We start from the raw sequence: 22,412 nt of genomic DNA, 5'->3' as shown, positions 1-22,412 counted from the left end.
GAGTTTTTTGGTGTTTAAATGTAGTTTTTATTCTTCAATCAAGAGTTTGTTATTTTAAAATAGTGCTGGTATGTACTATTTACTCTGAAACAGAAAAGAGATGAAGATTTCTGTTTGTAAGAGGAAAATGATTTTAGCAACCGTTACTAAAATCGATGGCTGTTTCCACACAGGACTGTTGAGAGGAATTAACTTCAGTTGGGGGAAACAGTGAGCAGACTTTTGCTGCTTGAGGTATGACACATTTCTAACAAGACTTGGTAATGCTGGAAGCTGTCATTTTCCCTATGGGATCCGGTAAGCCATTTTTATTAAATAAGAATAAAGGGCTTCACAAGGGCTTTAAAGACTGGTAGACATTTTTCTGGGCTAAAACGATTGATTTATAAGCATTTTTAATAGTTTATAGCTTTGAGGAGTTATTTTATTCTTGGGAATGAGAATAACCGGCAGGCACTGTATTGGACATCTTTTTCTCTGGGGGCCTTCTCTAATCATAGGCAGAGCCTCATTTTCGCGCCACTAATGCGCAGTTGTTTTTGGGAAGCAAGGCATGCAGATGCATGTGTGAGGAGCTCAGATACATAGAAAAAGCTTACTGAAGGCGTCATTTGGTATCGTATTCCCCTCTGGGCTTGGTTGGGTCTCAGCAAAGCAGATACCAGGGACTGTATAGGGGTTAAATATAAAAACGGCTCCAGTTCCGTTATTTTAAGAGTTAAAGCTTTCAAATTTGGTGTGCAATACTTTTAAGGCTTTAAGACACTGTGGTGAAATTTTGGTGAATTTTGAACAATTCCTTCATACTTTTTCACATATTCAGTAATAAAGTGTGTTCAGTTTAAAATTTAAAGTGACAGTAACGGTTTTATTTTAAAACGTTTTTTGTACTTTGTTATCAAGTTTATGCCTGTTTAACATGTCTGAACTATCAGATAGACTATATTCTGTATGTGAGGAAGCCAAGGTTCCTTCTCATTTAAATAGATGTGATGTATGTGACAAAAAATTTAGAGAAAATGATGCCCAAGATGATTCCTCAAGTGAGGGGAGTAAGCATGGTACTGCATCTTCCCCTCCTTTGTCTACGCCAGTCTTGCCCACACAGGAGGCCCCTAGTACATCTAGTGTGCCAATACTCCTTACTATGCAACAATTAACGGCTGTAATGGATAATTCTATCAAAAACATTTTAGCCAAAATGCCCACTTATCAGCGAAAGCGCGACTGCTCTGTTTTAGAAAATACTGAAGAGCATGAGGACGCTGACGATAATGGTTCTGACATGCCCCTACACCAGTCTGAGGGGGCCAGGGAGGTTTTGTCTGAGGGAGAAATTTCAGATTCAGGGAAAATTTCTCAACAAGCTGAACCTGATGTGATTACATTCAAATTTAAATTGGAACATCTCCGCGCTCTGCTTAAGGAGGTGTTATCTACTCTGGATGATTGTGACAATTTGGTCATTCCAGAGAAATTATGTAAGATGGACAAGTTCCTAGAGGTCCCGGGGCCCCCCGAAGCTTTTCCTATACCCAAGCGGGTGGCGGACATTGTAAACAAAGAATGGGAAAGGCCCGGCATACCTTTTGTCCCTCCCCCTATATTTAAGAAATTGTTTCCTATGGTCGACCCCAGAAAGGACTTATGGCAGACAGTCCCCAAGGTCGAGGGGGCGGTTTCTACTCTAAACAAACGCACTACTATCCCTATAGAAGATAGTTGTGCTTTCAAAGATCCTATGGATAAAAAATTAGAGGGTTTGCTTAAAAAGATGTTTGTTCAGCAAGGTTACCTTCTACAACCAATTTCATGCATTGTTCCTGTCACTACAGCAGCGTGTTTCTGGTTCGATGAACTAGAAAAGTCGCTCAATAAAGATTCTTCTTATGAGGAGATTTTGGACAGAATTCATGCTCTTAAATTGGCTAACTCTTTTACTTTAGACGCCACTTTGCAATTGGCTAGATTAGCGGCGAAAAATTCGGGGTTTGCTATTGTGGCACGCAGAGCGCTTTGGCTAAAAATAAACCAAATTTTCGTCCCTTTCGCAGAAACGGACCAGCTCCAAGTTCTACATCCTCTAAGCAAGAGGGTAATACTTCTCAAACCAAGCCAGCCTGGAGGCCAATGCAAGGCTGGAACAAAGGTAAGCAGGCCAAGAAACCTGCCACTGCTACCAAGACAGCATGAGATGTTGGCCCCCGATCCGGGACCGGATCTGGTGGGGGGCAGACTTTCTCTCTTCGCTCAGGCTTGGGCAAGAGATGTTCTGGATCCTTGGGCGCTAGAAATAGTCTCCCAAGGTTATCTTCTGGAATTCAAGGAGCTACCCCCAAGGGGGAGGTTCCACAGGTCTCAATTGTCTTCAGACCACATAAAAAGACAGGCATTCTTACATTGTGTAGAAGACCTGTTAAAAATGGGAGTGATTCATCCTGTTCCATTAGGAGAACAAGGGATGGGATTCTACTCCAATCTGTTCATAGTTCCCAAAAAAGAGGGAACATTCAGACCAATCTTAGATCTCAAGATCCTAAACAAATTTCTCAAGGTTCCATCGTTCAAAATGGAAACCATTCGGACAATTCTTCCTACCATCCAGGAAGGTCAATTCATGACCACGGTGGATTTAAAGGATGCGTATCTACATATTCCTATCCACAAGGAACATCATCGGTTCCTAAGGTTCGCCTTTCTGGACAAGCATTACCAGTTTGTGGCACTTCCATTCGGATTAGCCACTGCTCCAAGAATTTTCACAAAGGTACTAGGGTCCCTTCTAGTGGTGCTAAGACCAAGGGGCATTGCAGTAGTACCTTACTTGGACGACATACTGATTCAAGCGTCGTCCCTACCACAAGCAAAGGCTCATACGGACATTGTCCTGGCCTTTCTCAGATCTCACGGGTGGAAAGTGAACGTAGAAAAAAGTTCTCTATCTCCGTCAACAAGAGTTCCCTTCTTGGGAACAATAATAGACTCCTTAGAAATGAGGATTTTTCTGACAAAGGCCAGAAAATCAAAACTTCTAAGCTCTTGTCAAGTACTTCATTCTGTTCTTCTTCCTTCCATAGCGCAGTGCATGGAAGTAATAGGTTTGATGGTCGCGGCAATGGACATAGTTCCTTTTGCGCGAATTCATCTGAGACCATTACAACTGTGCATGCTCAGTCTCAGTCTCCGACGATACAAGTAGATCAGAGGACCAGAGATTCACTCCGTTGGTGGCTGACCCTGGACAACCTGTCACAGGGGATGAGCTTCCGCAGACCAGAGTGGGTCATTGTCACGACCGACGCCAGTCTGGTGGGTTGGGGCGTGGTCTGGGAACCCCTGAAATCTCAGGGTCTTTGGTCTCGGGAAGAATCTCTTCTCCCGATAAATATTCTGGAACTGAGAGTGATATTCAATGCTCTCAAGGCTTGGCCTCAGCTAGCAAAGGCCAAATTCATACGGTTTCAATCAGACAACATGACGACTGTTGCGTATATCAACCATCAGGGGGGAACAAGGAGTTCCCTGGCGATGGAAGAAGTGGCCAAAATCATTCAATGGGCGGAGACTCACTCCTGCCACTTGTCTGCAATCCACATCCCAGGAGTGGAAAATTGGGAAGCGGATTTTCTGAGTCGTCAGACATTTCATCCGGGGGAGTGGGAACTCCATCCGGAAATCTTTGCCCAAATAACTCAATTGTGGGGCATTCCAGACATGGATCTGATGGCCTCTCGTCAGAACTTCAAGGTTCCTTGCTACGGGTCCAGATCCAGGGATCCCAAGGCGACTCTAGTAGATGCACTAGTAGCACCTTGGACCTTCAATCTAGCTTATGTATTCCCACCGTTTCCTCTCATCCCCAGGCTGGTAGCCAGGATCAATCAGGAGAGGGCATTGGTGATCTTGATAGCTCCTGCGTGGCCACGCAGGACTTGGTATGCAGACCTGGTGAATATGTCATCGGCTCCACCATGGAAGCTACCTTTGAGACAGGACCTTCTTGTTCAAGGTCCGTTCAAACATCCGAATCTGGCCTCACTCCAACTGACTGCTTGGAGATTGAACGCTTGATTTTATCAAAGCGAGGGTTCTCAGATTCTGTCATTGATACTCTTGTTCAGGCCAGAAAGCCTGTAACTAGAAAAATCTACCATAAAATATGGAAAAAATATATCTGTTGGTGTGAATCTAAAGGATTCCCATGGAACAAGATAAAAATTCCTAAGATTCTATCCTTTCTTCAAGAAGGTTTGGAGAAAGGATTATCTGCAAGTTCTTTGAAGGGACAGATTTCTGCCTTATCTGTTTTACTTCACAAAAAGCTGGCGGCTGTGCCAGATGTTCAAGCTTTTGTTCAGGCTCTGGTTAGAATCAAGCCTGTTTACAAACCTTTGACTCCTCCTTGGAGTCTCAATTTAGTTCTTTCAGTTCTTCAGGGGGTTCCGTTTGAACCCCTACATTCCGTTGATATCAAGTTATTATCTTGGAAAGTTTTGTTTTTGGTTGCAATTTCTTCTGCTAGAAGAGTTTCAGAGTTATCTGCTCTGCAGTGTTCTCCTCCTTATCTGGTGTTCCATGCAGATAAGGTGGTTTTGCGTACTAAGCCTGGTTTTCTTCCTAAGGTTGTTTCTAACAAGAATATTAACCAGGAGATAGTCGTGCCTTCTTTGTGTCCGAATCCAGTTTCAAAGAAGGAACGTTTGTTGCACAATTTGGATGTAGTTCGTGCTCTAAAATTCTATTTAGATGCTACAAAGGATTTCAGACAAACATCTTCCTTGTTTGTTGTTTATTCTGGTAAAAGGAGAGGTCAAAAAGCTACTTCTACCTCTCTCTCTTTTTGGCTTAAAAGCATCATCAGATTGGCTTATGAGACTGCCGGACGACAGCCTCCTGAAAGAATCACAGCTCATTCCACTAGGGCCGTGGCTTCCACATGGGCCTTCAAGAACGAGGCTTCTGTTGATCAGATATGTAAAGCAGCGACTTGGTCTTCACTGCACACTTTTACTAAATTTTACAAATTTGATACTTTTGCTTCTTCTGAGGCTATTTTTGGGAGAAAGGTTTTGCAAGCCGTGGTGCCTTCCATCTAGGTGACCTGATTTGCTCCCTCCCATCATCCGTGTCCTAAAGCTTTGGTATTGGTTCCCACAAGTAAGGATGACGCCGTGGACCGGACACACCTATGTTGGAGAAAACAGAATTTATGTTTACCTGATAAATTACTTTCTCCAACGGTGTGTCCGCTCCACGGCCCGCCCTGGTTTTTTAATCAGGTCTGATGATTTATTTTCTTTAACTACAGTCACCACGGTATCATATGATTTCTCCTATGCAAATATTCCTCCTTTACGTCGGTCGAATGACTGGGGAAGGCGGAGCCTAGGAGGGATCATGTGACCAGCTTTGCTGGGCTCTTTGCCATTTCCTGTTGGGGAAGAGAATATCCCACAAGTAAGGATGACGCCGTGGACCGGACACACTGTTGGAGAAAGTAATTTATCAGGTAAACATAAATTCTGTTTTTTGCGTGGCATTACCCCAAAGTAAACTTCTCTATTGTCAGCCCTTAAAAGGGCTTTTTGTGGGGCATGCCCCAAAGAATTCAGCTCTTTTACCAGCCCTTAAAAGGACTTTTGGCGGGGCTTTGTCACAAAGTAAACTGCTCTTTTGCATCTAATCTAAATCCCCCTACACCGCGGCCACCTACATTAAACACATTAACCCCTAATCTAAATCCCCCTACACCACCGCCAGCTATATTAAACACATTAACCCTGAATCTAATCCCCCTACACCGCCGCCAGCTATATTATATATATTAACTATATTAACCCTAATTATATTAGGGTTAATATAGTTATTATATATATATATATTAAGTATAATAACCCTATCTAACTCTAACACCCCTAACTAAACTCTTATTAAAATAAATCTAATATTAATATTATTAATTAAAATATTCCTATTTAAATCTAAATACTTACCTATAAAATAAGCCCTGAGATAGCTACAATGTAATTAATAATTACATTATAGCTATTTTAGGGTTTATATTTATTTTACTGGTAACTTGGTATTTATTTTAACTAGGTACAATAGCTATTAAATAGTTAATAACTATTTAATAGCTACCTAGTTAAAATAATTACCAATTTACCTGTAAAATAAATCCTAACCTAAGTTACAAATACACCTACACTATCAATAAATTAAATAAACTACAAATATCTAAACTAAAATACAATTAAATAAACTAAACTAAATTACAAAAAAACCAAACACTAAATTACAAAAAATAAAAAAAAGATTACAAGATTTTTAAGCTAATTACACCTATTCTAAGCCCCCTAATAAAATAATAAAGCCCCCAAAATAAAAAAATTTCCCTGCCCTATTCTAAATTAAAAAAGTTCAAAGCTCTTTTACCTTACCAGCCCTTAAAAGGTCCTTTTGTGGGGGCATGACCCAAAGAAAACTGCTCTTTTGCCTGAAAAAAAATACACAATACCACCCCCCAACATTACAACCCACCACCCACATACCCCTAATCTAACCAAAACCCCCCTTAAATAAACCTAACACTACCCCCCTGAAGATCTCCCTACCTTGTATTCACCCCGCCGGGCAGAACTCTTCATCCGATCCGGGCGATGTCTTCAATCAAGCTGCAGAGAGTCTTCTTCCATCCGGTGATTTCTTCCAGCAAAGCGGCATCTTCAATCTTCTTTCTTCGCTCCTCCGCCGCGGAGCATCCATCCGGCACGACGACTTCCCGACGAATGAGGTTCCTTTAAATTACGTCATCCAAGATGGCGTCCGTCGAATTCCGATTGGCTGATAGGATTCTATCAGCCAATCGGAATTAAGGTAGAAAAATCTGATTGGCTGATTCAATCAGCCAATCAGATTCAAGTTCAATCCGATTGGCTGATTGGTTCAGTCAATCGGATTGAACTTGATAGACATTGTGCATGCGTTATGTGTTAGGTTTATTTTGTAGCTAGTTTAGGGAGTTACGGGGCTCCAATACTCAGCGTAAGGCTTACTATGGCTGCTTTTTGTGGCGAGATGAAAATGGAGTAAGATTTAAGTCCTTACACTGTATATTGGATACCAAACTGCGCTGGTTTGGCATACCTGCCTATGGCCCAAAAAACTACGGGCGACGGCAGAAATATACGATCGTAACTTCTATGTTACGCCGTATATAGTATACCTACCAAACCAGCGCAAAATTCAGCGTCGCTGGCATTTGCAGGCGACGCTGCATATCGAATCGGGCCCCAGAGCGGTAAAAAAATAAAGCTAAACTTTGGTTCCGGATACTTGGTTCCCACTGACATTGCGCATGCGCGAAACAATGAATGCGCACTACAGGGTTTTGATCGGTGAGCTATTTTCTATTGGACTATTGAAAATAAGAGAATGGGTGACGTATTGGGTGGGCGGATCGGAGCGGCCATTTCTAACGGTCATATTATAACTTTTCATTGAGCATAACTCGGGATGTGTACAAGACTCGATACAGTTGCAGGGGTGAGCAAAATACATTGTGACATTATCTAACAGATGGATTACGGTTGTTCTAAGTGTAGACTGTCCCTTTAATGTTGCTGTAGGCCTCTTGGCTGCCTCCCATACCAGTTTTCTTCTTGTCTTTTCATCAATTTTGGAGGGACATCCAGTTTCTGTTGTGCCATATTTTCTCCACTTGATGATGACTGTCTTCACTGTGTTCCATGGTATATCTAATGCCATGGAAACATTTTTGTACCCTTCTCTTGACTGATACCTTTTAACCCTGAGATCCCTTTGATGATCTGGAAGCTCAGCTGACCATGGCCTTTGCTGTAAGATGCGACTAAGAAAATGTCAGGAAAGACCTACTAGAGCAGCTGAACTTTATATGGGGTTAATCAGAGGCACTTTAAATGATGGCAGGCGTGTACTGACTCCTATTTAACATGATTTTGAATGTGATTGCTTAATTCTGAACACAGCTACATCCACACTTATGCAACCACATTATTTTAGTTTTTTTGTTTATTTCCATCCACCTAAAAGATTTCAGTTTGTTTTTCAATTGAATTGTACAGTTTATAGGACACATTAAAGGTGGAAAAAGTTCTGAATTGATTTATCTTTGTCACATTTTTTTTACATCAAAGAAACCTGACATTTTAACAGGGGTGTGTAGACTTTTTATATCCACTGTATATATACATATCCATCTTTAGACATATATGTATGTATGTCTATGTTAAAGCCCTTTGGTTGCCTTTTTTTCCCTAATACCTGAGACCTCTTTGACAGCTTTTGACAGTTAGACACTGCTAGTCCATGTGTGTCATATACATAACATTGTGCTCACTCCCATGGAGTTATTTAAGAATCTGCCCTAATTGGCTAAAATGCATGTCTGCAGAGACTTAGATACAAAGTAATCACAGAGGTAAAAAGTATATTAATATGACCGTGTTGGTTATTCAAAACTGGGGAATGGGTTTATTACCTTTATGATAACTATAAGGGATTATCTATCTTTTTAAACAATAAAAATTCTGGAGCAGACTGTCCCTATAATGACTGCTTTTTCACATCCATAACTGAAAATGTATTTTCCATAAAATAAGATATTGGCAGTTTGCTAAATTAAAAGTAAGTTTTAGCATTTTTTTAAATAGTTTTAATTGATCTATATATATACATATATTAATTTTAGGTTGCTTAAATGTGGCATATTTACTAGAGGAAGTCCTTATTGAGCACTGCTTGGGTTAAACTGTAACAGTCACCGTTTTTATTGATAATCAAAACAGGAAATAAAATTACAAAACAGGATTTTATTTTTCCTGTGCAAAATATGAAAAATAATTATGTAAGAAAACAAAATTAATCAACCATGTAGCAGTTATTTTTATGCATAATATATGAATACTTACTTGTTTTATGTACTTGTTTTACTATTTTTATCATTATTTTATTGAAAAATATATTTGATACAATATAATTAAATGTGATTTACAGGACACATAATACTGATGTGTGAGTTTAAGTTAGTAAACAGTCATCTTTCATGGTTCAGATAGAGCATGCAATTTTTCAAAAGCTTTCACATATAATTCCATTATAAAAATGTACTTCATTCTCTTGGTATCTTTTGTTGAAAAGCATACATTGGTTAGCTCGGGAGCAGTAGTGCACTTCTAGCTGGCATTTGGTGACTACAGACATATGCCTCTTGTCATTGGCTTACTATAGTGTTTATCAAGGTCTCAGTAGTGCATTGTTACTCTGGAGCGGATGCTGATATCTACTCCCGTACTCTTTGGCTCGCCAGAAATGTAAGTTAAGAAGCAGTGGTCATAAGACCACTGCTCCTTAACTCATCTGCAACCTCTGAGGCGGCGGACAGCAATCAGCCCGATCGGATACAAATGTGCAGGGGCGGCATTGAACAAGCATTTCACTAGAAATGCTTGTGCAATTATAAAAGCCGACAGCGTATGCTACAGCGGATCATGTCCGCCCGCACATTGATAAATCTACCCCTATGTTTTTAACACTTTTGCAGGAGTCAAACAACTAGTTATAGGCAGCCAATAGTGCAATTATAAAGGCACTAACACAGAGAATTTTATTTTTACAACTTCATGTCCCTTTAAAATATTGATTCTCCAAATATCTTAAAAATGACATACATTGGTGAAAGAGTATAAATGTTTTACTTTTTGTATAACAATAGTTTATTCAAAGGAGACTAGATTTTTGTGTTTGCAAAGTCATGCCCCACCCAGTGATGGTTGTAATAGAAACTGAGAAAGTCAAAGTACATATAAATACACATAGATACCTACACACAAACATATAAACACACCATGAAGCTCTTCCCAGACCAACCCATGTCGTATACCATATCCAATTTACCATACTTTAACACTTTATATATATATATATATCTTACACAAACTTAGCACTCCCTGTAAGGTATCAATGGCCGGTGCAGTCTCCAAACACACTCCAAAGAAATAACTTGCACCTGGTTTCTTCAATAAGGATGTTACCACTTTATTCACATATTGTGGTACACTTCCCACCCAAAAACATCCAACGTTTCGGTCCTCCACTTGGCATACTTGATAAAGGTCCCAGTAAAGTGGTAGCATCCTTATTGAAGAAACCGGGTGCAAGTTATTTCTTTGGAATATATATATATAGCAAAGGAGGATTGTAGAAGCACTCCTGGTAAATTGTAAAGGCCCAAAACCGGCCCGTGGTGCCCCGGGTGCACTCCAAGTGTAATACAAATCAGCAAATTAAGGGAGTCACTGACAGGGTCTTGTAGTTAAGAACAAAGTCTTTATTGACGTTTCGGGGTTGCCCCCGTTTTCCAAATAGGCATACAAAACCAGACAAGTACTTACCCCCATATACCCATACTAATCATCTAACATCCGTCAGCTGATCACGGCCGTGACCGGAGTCACGTGACAACGTTGTTGTGGCAACCGGACACCAACCGCAAACAGCTGGTGTAATAAAAACAGAAACACAGCTGCTACATATTAACTTGGGCCACGTTAAAGACATAATGCAGAATCTATTAACATAGGATAGCGGGTGGGTCTTATTAATTAACAACAGGCATGCTACTTACTAAATACAAAATATAATGCAAGTTCAATTAGTAATCAGTTGGCTACTAGACAATTAAATGCACACAGGTTATTTACATAATGTAAAACGAACCATTATAGAGTCTAAGTATAGACATATACTGTGAGCAAATATGTAAATAAAGGCAGTCAACAACTCATTTAAAGGGTGACAGGCTGAAAGTCAATTTTACAATATCTTGGTTAATGAATACAAGAAAAAAGCGAACCGCATACATAAAACAAAATACAATACCCACGTAAACACAAAGTTGCATGCAAAGTAAGGAGTAGTGTAATGCTAACCGGTACATCAGACAAATATTCTGTATAAAGAATATACATAATAAATATCCAGTACAAAGATACTGGCCATGCATGAAAATCACGTAAGGTGTTAAATATGTAATAAAACTAAATATCACAGTCAATTATGTATGTACGTGTCACTGGCAACATAGTCCCTGAATCATGTGGCTTGTGGTGGAAGCTATATTCTAAACATACCAAGCTGCAATAAAAGTGTTACAAGAATGATACAAAAATGTCTACAAAAAATCTTTACAGAAAATCTTACAGAAATCTGTAAACACCAAGTTGCATGCATATTAAGGAGCAACCGTCTGATTCATAACTTTTTGGCAATTTACTAACCTTTATAGACAACAATGCCAGTCCAAGTGTACATTAAGTCCCCTGGGTCTCATTGTCCCCAGGTCGAAGATCCACCTTGATTCTCTTTGGAGGAGAATTTTGGCCCTATCCCCTCCCCTAGAAAGAGGGGGGACATGGTCGATGATGATGTACTTAAGGTCAGATACCTTGTGGCCCGCCTCTAACAAATGCCTGGCTACCGGCTGGTCAGAAGATCCTTTTTTAATGGCAGTCCGTATTGCTGACCGGTGGTTGGCCATCCTCTTCCGTAGGTCGTCCACCGTTTTGCCCACATAGAACATCCCACAAACACAATGTAGTAGGTACACTATAAAGCATGTGGTACAGGTAACCCTGTGCCGGATTTTATATTTTTTTGTTGAATAGGGGTGACTAATGTGGTTGCCCGTGGTAAGTCCCTCACATGTGGTACAGCCAAGGCATCTAAAACATCCTGGTTTGTTTTTTAGCCAAGTCTCATTGCTATAGCATTTGATAGGATCCGTTTTAATCAGTTGGTCTCTGAGGGATTGTGCCCTGCGGTATCCAATTTAAGGTGGAGGCATGTCCTTGAAAGGTAGGTCTTTATCTGTTGTGAGCAGGTTCCAGTTGTCCCGCAGCGCTCCTGCGATGCCCTCTTTACCGGTGGTGTATGTGGTTGTGAAGGTCAATTTGTTATCTTTCTCCTTATTTTTAATCTTGTAGAGTAGTTCCCTTTGCGTATCCTCCATTGCTTGTTCTTTACTCTCCTTCAGGCTACCTCTGTGGTAACCCCTTTGTATGAACCTGTGCTCCATCTCTATCATCTGTGCATTTCTCCGTTCAATACTGGTATTGTTCCTTGTCACCCTTTTGAATTGGAAGTCGGTAGTACTCTCTTTAGGCTTGGAGGGTGGCAGCTTGAGGCATATAGAAGAGAGTTCTTGTCTGTGGGCTTGCTGAAGAGGGTTGTGATTAATGTTTCCCCCTGTCTCATGATTCTTATGTCTAAGAAATCCACCTATTCTCTGTCGTAAGTCATCTTGAATTTCACAGTGGGGTGGACACCATTTAATTCCTCAAACCACTGTAGTAGACCTTCTTCTGTGCCTTGCCATATTAAAAACAGATCGTCTATGTATCGTTTGAATAGTTGGATTCTGGTGTCATGAAATAGATCAGTCCCTCCATTTTCCAATTCAGCCATGAATAAGTTGGCATATGATGGGGCCATATTCGACCCCATAGCCGTGCCTGCTGTTTGTAGATAGAATGTACATTCATAGCGAAAATAGTTAAGTTCCAAGCATACTCTTAACATTTCACATACCGCTTCTGCTGGAGGACCAATGTAGGGATATCTGGCCAGTTGTCTTCTGGTAGCTGCTATACCCTCCTGATGTGGTATGATGGTATAAAGACTGGTCACATCCAATGTGACCAGTAATGTTTCATCTGTCAATGGGGGTAACTCCAATAGTAATTGAATCATGGCTGCTGAATCCAATAGAAAGGAAGGTACATTTCTGACTATTCGTTATAGAAGGCTCCTTAATATGCATGCAACTTGGTGTTTTTTGTAAACATTTTTGTATCATTCTTGTAACACTTTTATTGCAGCTTGGTATGTTTAGAATATAGCTTCCACCACAAGCCACATGATTCAGGGACTATGTTGCCAGTGACACGTACATACATAATTGATTGTGATATTTAGTTTTATTACCTATTTCACACCTTATGTGCTTTTCATGCATGGCCTGTATCTTTGTACTGGATATTTATTATGTATATTCTTTATACAGAATATTTGTCTGATGTATGGGTTAGCATAATACTACTCCTTACTTTGCATGCAACTTTGTGTTTACGTGGGTATTGTATTTTGTTTTATGTATGCGGTTCGCTTTTTTCTTGTATTCATTAACCAAGATATTGTTAAATTGTGGATCATACTGCCCATGACTTTCAGCCCGTCACCCTTTAAATAAGTTGTTGACTGCCTTTATTTACATATTTGCTCACAGTATATGTCTATACTTAGACTCTATAATGGTTCGTCTTACATTATGTAAATAACCTGTGTGCATTTAATTGTCTAGTAGCCAACTGATTACTAATTGAACTTGCATTGTATTTTGTATTTAGTAAGTAGCACGCCTGTTGTTAATTGATAAGACACACCCGCTATCCTATGTTAATAGATTCTGCATTATGTCTTTAACGTGGCCCAAGTTAATACGTAGCAGCTGTGTTTCTGTTTTTATTACACCAGCTGTTTGCGGTTGGTGTCCGGTTGCCACGGCAACGTTGTCACGTGACTCCGGTCACGGCCGTGATCAGCTGATGGGTGTTAGATGATTAGTATGGGTATATAGGGGGTAAGTACTTGTCTGGTTTTGTATGCCTATTTTGAAAACGGGGGCAACCCCGAAACATCAATAAAGACTTTGTTCTTAGCTACAAGACCCTGTGAGTGACTCCCTTACTTTGCTGATTTATATATATATATATATGTATACACTGTGTATATACTGTATACATATACTGTGTATATATATAGATAGATGATATATATATATATATATATATATATATATATATATATATATATATATATATAATATTTCATAATGTGTGAAGAACAAAACTATTTCTTAACACACCATTGGCTTAGCGCACTTTTGGCTTAAAGCACCATTGGCTTAGCATACTTTTGGCTTACCGCACTTTTGGCTTAGCACGCTTTCAGGTTAGCTCTCTAGAGAAAGCCAAAACCTGAAAAGTCTATTAACTGACGGCTATATTATGAGTCTTGCGTTAGGGTTAAAAAGCAGCGTTGAGAGGTCCCAACACTGCTTTTTAATGCCCGCTGGTATTACGAGTCTTGACGGTACAGGTGTACCGCTCACTTTTTTGGCCAGACTCGGAAATACTGCAAATCCACTTACGTCAATTGTGTATCCTATATTTTCAATGTGACTTGCATATCGCCGGTATTACGAGTCTGACCAAAAGTGAGCGGTACACCCTCTCCTGTCAAGACTGGTACCGCATTTATAAGTCAGTAGTTAAGAGTTTTACACTACAACACCGTAGCATAAAACTCTTAACTAAAGTGCTAAAAAGTACACTAACACCCATAAACTACCTATTAACCCCTAAACCGAGGCCCTCCCACATCGCAAACACTAAAATAAATTTTTTAACCCCTAATCTGCCAAACCGGACATTGCCGCCACTATAATAAATATATTAACCCCTAAACCGCCGCACTCCCGCATCGCAAACACTATTTAAATATTATTAACCCCATATCTGCCGGCCCTAACATCGCCGACACCTACCTACATTTATTAACCCCTAATCTGCCTCCCCCAATGTCGCTGCCACTATAATAAAGTTATTAACCCTGAAACCTAAGTCTAACCCTAACCCTAACCCGACCTAATTTAAATATAAATTAAATAAATCTAAATAAAATTACTACAATTACCTAAATTATTCAAATTTAAAACTAAATACTTACCTATAAAATAAACCCTAAGGTAGCTACAATATAACTAATAGTTATACTGTAGCTAGCTTAGGGTTTATTTTTATTTTACAGGCAACTTTGTATTTATTTTAACTAGGTACAATAGTTATTAAATAGTTATTAACTATTTAATAACTACCTAGTTAAAGACAAATTTACCTGTAAAAATAAAACCTAACCTAAGTTACAATTACACCTAACACTACACTATAATTAAATTAATTACCTAAACTAAATACAATTAATTACAATTTAAAAAAATTATCTAAAGTACGAAACCCCCCACTAAATTACAGAAAATAATAAAATAATTACAAGATTTTTAAACTAATTACACCTACTCTAATCCCCCTAACAAAATAAAAAAGCCCCCAAAATAAAAAAGCCCTACCCTACACTAAATTTCAAATAGCCCTTAAAAGGGCCTTTTGCAGGGCATTGCCCCAAAGTAATCAGCTCTTTTACCTGTAAAAAAAAGTACAAATACCCCCACCATTAAAACCCACCACCCACACAACCAACCCTACTCTAAAACCCACCCAATCCTCCCTTAAAAAAACCTAACACTAACCTATTGACTGATTGGAACAGCCAATAGAATGCCAGCTCAATCCTATTGGCTGATTGGATCAGCCAATAGGATTGAACTTAAATCCTATTGGCTGATTGCATCAGCCAATAGGAATTTTTCTACCTTAATTCCGATTGGCTGATAGAATTCTATCAGCCAATCGGAATTGAAGGGACGCCATCTTGGATGACGTCACTTAAAGGTACCGTCATTTAGTAAGAAGACGTCGTCAGAAGAGGATGCTCCGCTTTAGATGTCTTGAAGATGGAGCCGCTCTGCACCAGATGGATGAAGATAGAAGATGCCGTCTGGATGAAGACTTCTGCCCGTCTGGAGAACCTCTTCTGCCTGGCTTGGATGAAGACTTCTGCCCGTCTGGAGGACCACTTCTGCCCGGTTGGGTGAAGACATCTCACGGTAGGGTGATCTTCAAGAGGTTAGTGTTAGGTTTTTTTAAGGGAGGGATTGGGTGGGTTTTATAGTATGGTTGGTTGTGTGGGTGGTGGGTTTTAATGTTGGGGGGTATTTGTACTTTTTTTTTACATGTAAAAAATTTATGATTTTAGAGTCCTTGGAGTTTTTACATACAATATAAATATGAGATATCTCATTTATTCTCAATTAAGTATTGTTAAGAAAAAGCCTCATTTAAGAATAGTATTATTTTTAGGCACTATCTATGCACGTTCCTATGCATCATATTTTAGTAAGTGTGCATATATTAATGTTATCCATCTTTTTTATATTAACATATTACATGGTTTTAAATGTATTATACACTTTTTATATTTTTAACATTGTGCAAATAGTATTAATTGTTAAGATATGACAGATCAGAAATAAGGGATTTGACAATTACAATATTCCACCTTATCCAAAAATCCACCTTAAAATAAACGTCATGAAAATCAATAGACCAATCACGGACGAAGCATACGTATATAAAGAGGTTTAAAATATGTCTGAACCATCTTGATAAAGCCATGGTACATGGCGAAACGCGTTGAAGGAGTCAGACAACAAACCACAAGGTGTTAATATAACACGATCATCAAGGATTGAGAGAGATTGTCCGGAACTATTTTTCGCCTCTCTCCTACATACTCTGCGCAGAGTTTCGTTCAAGCCGGATCTACTTCCGAGAGGATCGGTGACACCGCCGACTGTTAGGAGCCGCTCCAGACACCTGTGCCTGAACCCAACTGACAATTCATACCACAAAGTGAGACAGGTAGGCACTGTAGAGGTGTTGTGGCCCTGCAGCTAGGTCGTATTTGTCACTCGTTCTTTGAATAAGACTAATATCCTGGATAATACACTAACAATACATCAGTATTGAACTAACTACCTTTAAACGGATCTGTCCGATGATTGGTTAACCGTCACTATATAACGGAACTTTTTTGAAGGTTAATGTATTCAAAGGAATGAACAGTTAGGTGGATACAAGTTTTCATAACTAAGAATTCAGTCGTTAAGGAACTTACGACACATTTATGATTTTAGAGTTCTAAGCAGAACAAATCCCTCATCAAACCTTTTGTTGTACAAAGTATAATTCTCTGCTGCACCCTATTTTATAAGTGGTGCTTTTAGATTACCAGATATTTATATACAGTATCAAATATTTTTGTTTGCATGCATATATGTATATGACCGGTCATACATTTTAGCTTTATTTTAGCTTAGTTTTTGCTATCTATGCTTATTCTAATTATTTTTAAAGATTAAATTACATACAGTGTTTTATTCTTATCAAATTAGGTTCTGTGTTTATTTTATCCGATATAATATATAGAGGTAAAATATAACAGTTATTTTATAATCACTATTGAACTCAATCCCCGCAGCTGTCAGCGCACATACACACATTTCTCTTATTTTTCACGATATTTACTTTAGGGAATTAATTTAATTATAGTGTAGTGTTAGGTGAAATTGTAACTTAGGTTAGGTTTTATTTTACAGGTAAATTTGTCTTTATTTTAACTAGGAAGATATTAAATAGTTAATAACTATTTATTAACTATTGTACCTAGTTAAAATAAATACAAAGTTGCCTGTAATATAATAATAAACCATAAGCTAGCTACAATGTAACTATTAGTTATATTGTAGCTATCTTACGGTTTATTTTATAGGTAAGTATTCAGTTTTAAATAGGAATAATTTAGGTAATTGTAGTAATTTTATTTAGATTTATTTAAATTATATTTAAGTTATGGGGGGTTAGGTATAGACTTAGGTTTAGGGGTTAATAACTTTATTATAGTGGTGGCGACATTGTGGGCGGCAGATAAGGTGTTAATAAATGTAGTTAGGTTGCAGCGACATTGGAGGCGGCAGATTAAGGGTTAATAATATAATGTAGGGTTCGGCAATGTAGGGGCGGCAGATTAGGGGTTAATAAATATAAGATTAGGGGTGTTTAGACTTGGGGTTCATGTTAGGGTGTTAGGTGTAGACATAACTTTTATTTCCCCATAGGAATCAATGGGGCTGCGTTAGGAGCTTTACGCTGCTTTTTTGCAGGTGTTATACTTTTTTTCAGCCAGTTCTCCCCCATTGATTCCTATGGTGAAATCGTACACGAGCACGTTTTACCTGCTCACCACTAACGTAAGCAGCGCTGGTATCACTTTTTTGCGGTTAACGCCGGGTTTGTAAAAATCTGTAATACCAGCGCTGTCTGCAAGTGGGCGGTGAGCTTAAACTGCTCGTTAGCACCACACCCCTGTTAACGCAAAACTCGTAATCTAGGTGTGAGGGATTTAAAAAAGTCTATAAACTGATGGACTAAACGCGGCCGAGCTATCTAACCTCCACTTGTTAGCGTGCCCAAGGCTTTTTCTTAAGCGCTGCCATTTTACTTTAATTTTGTAATTTGCGCAGAAGAATAAAAATGTTATTGATTTAACTTGAGTGGCTTTAGCGCTCATTAGAGCTAATATTTTTGCGCTCCACTTGTAATCTAGGTTAGGTTATCTGGAGTCTCTGTTTTCTTGCTCACGATACAAGCAATACAGGAGCACACACGAATACTGCGTTAGTCGCTTCTGTTATGAACAATTTAATAGGACGTTGGCAAACCAGAGAAACTGACTATAATTCTGATCCCAGAAGGGTGTGTTTCTACAGCTGTTTTCAAAGCCCGGGAATAGACACAGACACGTAAAGAAACCAAGATAATTGCTGCCTGTGTTGATAGAAAATAATTAAATATCTCAGTTAATGAATGCATTACAGCGAAGGAGGTGTCACTGCCAAGTAAGTACAGAGAACAAACAAAAGTTATTTCCTCATGTGAACTGCAGGTCAAAAGCAATTTATTTAAAGGGAGATAGTATGTTTTTCTTTTTACTTTGCTGTGTAGAAAATATTCCATTTTAAAATGTATAAATATATATATATATACAGGTAGCCCTCAGTTTACGCCGGGGTTAGGTTCCAGAAGGAATGGTTGTAAATCAAAACCGTTGTAAATTGAAACCCAGTTTATAATGTAAGTCAATGGGAAGTGAGGGAGATAGGTTCCAGGCCCCTCTCAAAAGTAACACCTAATACATTATTTTTAAAGCTTTGAAATGAAGACTTTAAATGCTAAACAGCATTATAAACCTAATAAAATAATCACACCACACAGAATATATAATTAAACTAAGTTAAATGAACAAAAACATTTGCTAAGCAGCATTATAAACCTAATAAAATAATCACACCACACAGAATATATAATTAAACTAAGTTAAATGAACAAAAACATTTGCTAAGCAGCATTATAAATCTAATAAAATAATCACACCACACAGACCACTTGCATTTTTCTGTAAACAGTTCTTTCTATGCATTCCAATGTGGACTAAATTATAGACAGGAAGATCTTGTTCCTTTGAAATCTACTAGATAGATCAGGTCAGGTTAAACTGATTAATTTCAGCTTGCTTGGCTTTGCTGCAACATAGCTGACAGCTCCACCTACTGGCTATTTTAATAAATGCACTGCTTTTCAATGCTTTTCAGTAGCAGTCACATGACTGGAATAAAAGCTTGTTATTCGGAAACGGTTTAAATTGAACCATTGTAAACCGAGGGCCACCTATATATATAAATCCTCCACAAAAGTAGGCACTCACTGGTCTTGTATAAAACATGAAAATTTATTCAATCCATTAAAAAAAAAAAAAAAAAAAAAAAGGTTACACGACGTTTCGGTACATTCCTGTACCTTTATTTAATGTGACCGCAATATCAAGAAAAATATTAAAACTTACTAACAAGCTTACCTACATCCATCACCTAAATACCCCCGGTGTTCACTGTACTGCCGCCACATTGCCGTGAGAGAGGTCGGCGTCTGACGTCATCAAAACGGGCATCACTATGCGCAAAGTCAATCCGCAAATGCCGAGATCACTATGGAAACCAATGTCAACATATCGGCCTGTGCGGCAGTTCCAGTGAAAAGGGTCATTTCAATTTACATGCTGCAGCAAGTTTTAGATGCGATCGGCGAACATGAATATCTGTTATACACGCATCATGTTCATATACATCAATGGCTCTATGACCACCTATATAAATTAATGCAGCAGCGATATGAAATGACTTACTATGTGTGATAAAACAATTAAAATAGAAAATACATAACATTAGGGGTGTCAAATCACTATTATTGCCTAAACCATAATTGAACTGTGACTGACTATTCTACATATTGGAAGACGACTAATATTTACTAGGCACATTAGTCTATCAGTAAGCATTCATTCATGCCTGACTGTAGTATGATAGAAACATAGGAACAACAATAGTGAGACCTAATACAGTCCATAGATCCATTTACAAGATGCAACCATTTGATAAATTTGATAAATTTGATAGATTTGATTATTCATATGTATATCAAATGTTGTGATAGTAGTCCTTTTTACTAATACATGTCACAACATTTGATATACATATGAATAATCAAATCTATCAAATTTATCAAATTTATCAAATGGTTGCATCTTGTAAATGGATCTACGGACTATATTAGGTCTCACTATTGTTGTTCCTATGTTTCTATCATACTACAATCAGGCATGAATGAATGCTTACTGATAGACTAATGTGCCTAGTAAATATTAGTCGTCTTCCAATATGTAGATTTGATACCCCTAATGTTATGTATTTTCTATTTTAATTGTTTTATCACACATAGTAAGTCATTTCATATCGCTGCTGCATTAATTTATATAGGTGGTCATAGAGCCATTGATGTATATGAACATGATGCGTGTATAACAGATATTCATGTTCGCCGATTGCATCTAAAACTTGCTGCAGCATGCAAATTGAAATGACCCTTTTCACTGGAACTGCCGCACAGGCCGATATGTTGACATTGGTTTCCATAGTGATCTCGGCATTTGCGGATTGACTTTGCGCATAGTGATGCGCGTTTTGATGACGTCAGACACCGACCTCTCTCACGGCAATGTGGCGGCAGTACAGTGAACACCGGGGGTATTTAGGTGATGGATGTAGGTAAGCTTGTTAGTAAGTTTTAATATTTTTCTTGATATTGCGGTCACATTTGATAAAGTTACAGGAATGTACCAAAACGTCATGTAACCTTTTTTTTTTAAATGGATTGAATACATTTTCATGTTTTATACAAGACCAGTGAGTGCCTACTTTTGTGGAGGATTTGTGCATCATGGTTGGTAGTGCACCTTGGCTACTGGAATACGTAAGATTGTGCTTTCTCTAAACTTGGATTTTATATATATATCTGTGCTTAGAGGGCCATTAAACACTAAGGGCTAGATCACAAGTGCAGCGCTAATTTATCCCTCACTCCTGTAAATGGGCAAATGTTCCCATTTATGGGCTTGCGATAAATAACCAGCCATTACAAGTGGCTGGTTATTGCCATTAGTGCAGACCCCCAATTGCCCCCAAAATAAAGAATAGTCTTTTTTTATTATTAAGAAAATGCTATTTTTTTATTTTTAATATCAAAAAAGAATATATATTTTTTTTTAATTAACCAGAGTTTTTTTCTTTAATTATGAGGGGTTAAAGTTGGCGGGTGTGGGGTGTTAGAAAAAAAAAGTCACTGAAAAGTGCCTTTACATAGGAGTCTATGGGAACTGCGTGTTCCCAGTAAATATATATGTATACGCTTATATACATATACATTTCTGTTAATATGTGTATATACACATATTAACACATAAATATATAAGTATATAAGTATATACATATATATTTACAATCTGCTGCCCATCGCTGCATGACTTACGCCCTTCACTGCACTAGTTCTAATGCCGTTTCTCAGGGCATGAAAATAAGGCTCCCATTGGAGCCTATGGAAGCGTACTCTCGTGAGTGCAAAGCTTATGTGAAATGCGAACAAGAGGTTACATTCGCTTTGCACCTAACTTGTAATACTAGCACACTTTTGCGGAAGAGATATTTTGAGCGCCACTCATAATCTAGCCCTAAATACATTTCATGTACCTCCATCTATATATTGGTGCTGCCATTTTGGAACCTAGAGATTTTCTGCACATGTGCAAACAGGTCAGTACTAAAACAAAGTGAAAGCTAGATTTAAAAATGGCAGCACTCATGACTACATGGAGGGTTGAAATAACCTTGATACTATGCTTATAAAATGTATTTATTGTGTAGTGTCCCTTTTAAAAATAAATACTTATTTTTTTAGGAAAATCCTGGAAGGGAAATGAAACAATAAATACATTAAAGATTAGCATGAGAATATTATGCAGATAGATGTATTTTATAAAATTACTAGGTGATAAGCCTGGTTAGAGGGCAGTCTATGTTTAAAAAATTCAAACCCCCAAGCTAATTTTACTAAAAATAAAAAATGTAAAATTACAGAAAAAAATAAACAAAGCTATCCAAAATAAAAAATATAAACCTAAACTAATACCCCTATAAAAAAATCCCCCCCAAATAAAAACACCCCCTAATCTAATACTAAACTACAAAT

This window comes from Bombina bombina, chromosome 6 (genome assembly GCF_027579735.1).
Source record: "Bombina bombina isolate aBomBom1 chromosome 6, aBomBom1.pri, whole genome shotgun sequence".
Lineage (NCBI taxonomy): Eukaryota > Metazoa > Chordata > Amphibia > Anura > Bombinatoridae > Bombina > Bombina bombina.
This window is presented reverse-complemented; position numbering follows the sequence as displayed.